Raw genomic sequence first — 6,103 nt, forward strand, 5'->3', positions numbered from 1 at the left:
AATAGAATAGAATAGAATAGAATAGAATAGAATAGAATAGAATAGAATAGAATAGAATAGGAGAAAGAAAATTAATTCTGGACCAGTCATGAAATTATTATCTCAATATTTCCGTTTGTATGATTAAATATAAAACATTTCTGAACACCAGTCACCTGCCAAATTCAGTCTGCATTGATCATTTATGTATTTATTTGACCGTACAATAATGCATTAGATGTGAAGCGGCATGTTTTTCTTTTAATTTCTTTTTTGTGATACTTGGTGTCATGCCAGTCTAGTTATGCTGAATCACACTGCAAAATCCAGCCAGAGTTTAGTCCATGGATAAGATGCTTGAACATACAAGTTATGCCAGATGGTGGCAGTGCGTCCACTTTTTTGTACTATACAATGCAATACCTGTCCAGTGATTCAATGTGATAAGAATTTATAGTAATTAGCTTAGTGAAATGTAGTTATATATCAATGTAAGTAAAATCCAGAATGCTTTTTTAAAATGGCTGCATAACCTAAAGATGCTTTAGGTTATGCAGAAAGAAATACAATTAAACTGATTAGAATGAAATAGAATCGACCTGAATAATATGAATATGAGTCCTGATTTTTTTTTTTTAAAAAGGAAAAGATTTTACCTCTGCTTTTTTTTTTTCAGTATGACATTAATGGTTGCTGCACCTGGTTTTGTATCTCAGCCAGGAACTCTCATCATGAGTTTTTTTTGTTATCCTCCCTGCTTCAGTGAATTCTGGTTGGATACTATGCTACCATTAAGACGTCAACTGTTGTTTCTCTAGTATTTATGATGTTTATATCGTGCTTGACGTCATTTCTTTGGTGTAGTCCAGCTAAAATCAGATCAAGGTATCCAGCCTGTTGCTCTTGAAAGAAACATAACGAACATATAAAGATTTAGATCCGTCCCCTTTTCTTAAATATAAAAATTTACAAATTTTAGAGTTATGGTGAATTCACAAAGCTGGTTGACTGCCTCCATTTTCTGCAACAGTTTTGTTTTTACTGTATGTAAGTTCCACTAAATACATATAGATGTAAAAGTTACTTTGCCCAGTTTTACTGATATAGTTATTTTTTGTAAAAGCAACATTGCTGCAGGTTGCTTTTACTCTTTTTGTCCTCCTGTAATATAATTACCACAAACTTTCAGCAGATAATATTTCTTTCACATAACACAAACAAAGCATAAAAAATGAATAAGAAAAATGCAGTAGCCCTCATTCTTCAAAATTAAAATCTTTATGCTCTGGATGTAATTTCCATAGATGCTCAGGAATCATGAGATATTTCCTTTGATTGAATACTTAACACCTTATCCAAATTAGGGCAAATGGCAAAAAAGAAAAAAAGAAAAAAACAATGACTCAGCTGCTTTACCTTTCTGCCCAGCTTTGGAAACTAGCAGATAACTCAAACTCAGGTTTGGACATATTTGGTGAAATCCATGAGGATCAGACTATGATAATCAATCCTTTTTAGGTAAGCTTCTGATAAAGTATAGTTACACCGTTTTTATAGTTTTTTTGATGAGTGCCTGAATACATTTTTGTTCTATATTAGCTCAACACAAGTTAAAATATTTAAATCTATTTCCACAGATTTAAACTGCTTTTGGCTGTATTTATCTAGCAATATTTCCAACACAAAAAAATGCAATAAGAGACATATCCCTGAAATTCTGGAAATTTCTGAGAAAAATCTCAATAAAAGGGCTCATAAATACAATATAGAATTGTTAAAACTGAGTGATGCTTCTATCTCTTTATTTCACCAATAAAAAACCCCCAACACTTTTATGTCATAAGCAACACATTTCTCCAGTTTAATACGGCTTTTGTCTATTAATTATTAAAAACTGAAAGTTCAGAAAAACTTGCTAAGAAGCAGTCAACATAAAATACTTATTTTTTATAGATGCATAGCTATGTTTGGATTCAATCAATCCTAAAAATAAGGCTACAGATGCGGGGTACACCCTGGACAGGTCGCCAGTCCATTGCAGGGCAATACAGAGACAAACAACCATCCACACGCACTCACACCTAAGGAGAATTTAGAGAAGCCATTTAACCTAACAGTCAAGTTTTTGTATTGTGAGAGGAAGCCGGAGTACCCGGAGAGAACCCACGCATGCACAGGGAGAACATGCAAACTCCATGCAGAGATACCGGCTCAGGAATCAAATCCGCAACCTTCTTGCTGCAAGACAGCAGTGTTACCCAACACACCAGTATGCACACTGTTAAAAATTACAATTTGAAGTAAATTAAAAAAGGATGCATTTACTTAGAATAAGATGGAAGTAAACATAAATCTAATTTTGATAAGTTATACTATCATAAACAAATATCTGTATACACAAAATCAGTCTGGATTACGTTAAATATATTCGTTTTTAATTAAACTGTCAGTGTTTTTATTTATTTTCCAGCCATTGGGGTGCAGACATCATCAGAAGAAGAGACTGAACTCAATTAGCTAATGGACCAAAGTGAATAGCATCAATGGATATTACCGTATTACCTGCTACCACTGGCCGCAAGCTGCACCTCAATTATAATTCAGAGCAGAAAGAGAAATCTCCATCAGTATAACACTAAAATAAACCTCAGTATCTGATCCTGCCTAACACAGTGCTGATCAAACCACACCAGCTCAGTCAAAGGCCTGTTGTGACAGCTGCTGAGCTAAAAATCACAGCTCCCTGGAGACAATACCACATTGTGAATGTGACTGCATCATGGCAAACATTGCTCTCATTCAAACCAGTCAGAAGCTGCAGGAACAATTATGATCCTGCTGATATAAAGACAGGGTAATTGTCTTTCGTTCCTCTCTTTGTTTACAGGTAATAACAAGCAGTATATGATATTATTTACTGGAGATAAACTGCAGCCACAGTGTCTGGAGAATTTAAAAACAATTGATTAAAGCTTCTGAAGACAGGACTATGATTCATTTAACTGAAGTAAATTGATATTCCTATTTTAGTCATCTGTAATTCATTATAAAGTCCAAATCAATTCAATATCTCTTAAATTATTTCTCATATATTACTTTAATTTGCACTATCAAATCAATATCAAGTAACACTCACCAGTATCAAGTGATTTTACTTTCCATAAGACATAACAGTTAGTCATATTAAGTAACATTTACTTTATTTAATCGAAGTTGTAAGTTAGATTTATTTAAAAGAATTAAGTAAAGTGTACTTGATTTTCATAGGCACAAACAGCATTTTACTTTAAATTTTAAGTAAATCTTATATCCCTGTAGTATTTGCTGTTATTAAGTAATTAAGCAGATATTACTTATTTTCTTGTGCTTGACATATTGAGTTACTTTGTTGCATTATGTTACACTACTCACTAATATTAGGTAATCATTTCAAGTTGTTAACATTTTGAGAAATGTTACCAAAATTTGACAGTCTGACTGGAATCCATCCGTCCATTTTCTGTCATGCTTAATCCCAGTTGGGGTCGCAAGGGGTGCTGGTGCCTATCTTCAGCTATCTATGGGTGAGAGGTGGAGTACACCCTGGACAGGAAGCCAGTCCATCGCAGGGCAACATAGAGACAAACTAGACAAACAACCATTTACACACACACCTAAGGAGAAAAACAGTCATGTTTTTGGACTGTGAGGAAGCCGGAGTACCCGGAGACAACCCATGCATGCTCAGGGAGATCATGCAAACTCCATGCAGAAAGAGTTTCAACATTCGTTACAGAAATATACTCATATGTAAGATCAAGAATATGTAATTTAAACAAACATGCTCAAAACAACTTCTGGGCGAGGGTTAGAACAGAAACAGCCAATTAAACTTTAAGCAGTGGTGTAAAGATTATGTATGCCTTTATTTAAATGGAAAATTCTAACATGTTCAAATATAGCATTAATAGTAAAAGTGCATTATGTTGTACTCCATTAGAATTTGTACCAAAAAAAGATTAGGTGGGTATGACTTGTAAAAAAAACAAATACACAGTATTTCATATACACCACATTCAGCACAGATCTGGTAATATAGTCATTACTCAAATATGCGATAAAAATCTTACAAATCTTATGTACACACAGAAACAATGCAATTTCAACATTTAAACAGTTTAAACCCATCCAACTCCAGGAAAGGTTTTTGAAAGACTTCAAAAGTGTAGTGCAAAGTGGGAGGGTATGCCAAGTTCAGGGCATATATTAGTCCCATGAGCACCGAGCAGGATTTGCAATACTGTTGCACCCTCCTAAAATGACTGTCATTGGGACTACCTCTTGCTCTGTGTGTGATCCTGTAACGTAAAAGAATCAGTCCTGCTGTGAGCTACAGTGTGCATGCACCTTGCACGCTACATTTTTAGAGTAAAGTTTATGTAGTATTTTTAGGTTTATGTACATACTGCTATTAAACATTTAAATGGTATAAGGAAATCTAAGTAAAACTTACTCTTTCCCCAAAATTCATGCATTATTGTTTTTAGTGAAGTTTAAAAAAAAAAGAGTAGAAATTATGACAAATACTCTATCAGAGTAAAAAAGTCACTTTTTTTAGTGTAGATTTAGTGGTAGATTTTGTGATGTAGTTTGTGCAGATGTTTGAGTTTAAAGACATCTAGGTCCTTTTTTTCTGCTGTATTTTTAACGAAAAATCCTTGGAGAATAAACTGTTTTTTATGCCTTAAATAAAAAAAAATCAAATTTAGAAGAGGTCAGAGGTACTCAGGATGAAAGTTATTAAAAAGCCTAACTTTCCACCTGAGTGTTTCAGTAGAAGTTCTACTAAAGAGCACCAGAGGAGCCTCTTCTCACTCCCTTGAAGCACTCCATGCTCACTTTATTTGAAAAAAGATATTATTGTACTATCATCAAATGTTTACTAGATTAGTTTACTTTGAAAGTGATAGCTTTATATGCTGGTGGTGTTAGATCTTTATTTGTTGGTAGATAAACATGATGTCAAAAATAACAGAGAATTTTGTACCAATTATAGGTTGGATAAAATATATATTTTTTTATTTTTGGAGAAACATAATAATCTGCTTTTGAGGGCTATCCTTGTAAATTATTAAATGCCCTTCTCTGGAAGAAGACCCACTCTGTCACCATGACGGAATATAGGCTCAGTTGTTCAAGAACCTGGCAAGGAAAGGCAAGGCAGGGCAAGTTCATTTATGTAGGACTGTCACAGTCTTGGTTCTGTTGTGTTTTCTTTTTTGTATTAAGTTTTACTTTGCTCCATGTTTTCTAGTTTTAGTGGTTTAATTCTAATTTTGTTTTGTTATCTGGTTATTTTTCAGTTTTCAGGTTTTTATTTGTTGCCCTCTGCTGCCCTCTTGTGTTCTCCTTTTTCCTAGCTACTTTCCTCTCTGCTCTGTTCACACCTGCTCCCAATCTGCTTGTTAGTCCTCTCTTTGTTCTGTCTCCCATAAATACACTCCTTATGCAGTTCCTCAGAGATGGTTCCTCGTCTAACTTCCTCCAACTCCGTCTCTGTAGCTATGTTCACACTACAGGCCTTGATGCTCAATTCCGATCTTTTTGTAGAATCTGATTTTTTCACGTTGCCATTCATGTTTCCAAATATATGCGACTTGTATGTGATCTCCTATGTGAACTGCAGTCAAACAAAGCAAGTGTCCCGCATGCGCAGTAGAGGACGCAATGACGTCACAGGCCAGCGTGCTCTTTTTTTCCAGAAGTAAACATGGATGGTAGTGCTGGCGCGCATCTAGCGGTCTTTTCCAACCATGAAAACACAATCTTTTCAATATGTTTAAACATATTGTTGGGTATTAATGACGTTCAGGTCGGATGAATACGACGTGGCCTTTCAGACACAGGTCGCATTTGAAAAGATCAGATTCGTATCGGATTCAGCACCACATAGCCAAGAGGCCTGGGTCGCATTGGAAAAAATCGGATGTGTGTTGTTCAGATCAGATCCAGGTCGCATGTGGGCAAAAAAATTGGATTTGGGTCACTTCAGGCTGCAGTGTTAACATAGCCCCTGAGTCTTCCTTGTTTTTTCCCCTTATGTCTCCATGGTTTCTGGTTTGTTTGACTTTTTTCACGTTTGATT

The sequence above is a fragment of the Cyprinodon variegatus genome, unplaced genomic scaffold (assembly GCF_000732505.1).
Source record: "Cyprinodon variegatus isolate N-32 unplaced genomic scaffold, C_variegatus-1.0 Scaffold129, whole genome shotgun sequence".
Taxonomy (NCBI): domain Eukaryota; kingdom Metazoa; phylum Chordata; class Actinopteri; order Cyprinodontiformes; family Cyprinodontidae; genus Cyprinodon; species Cyprinodon variegatus.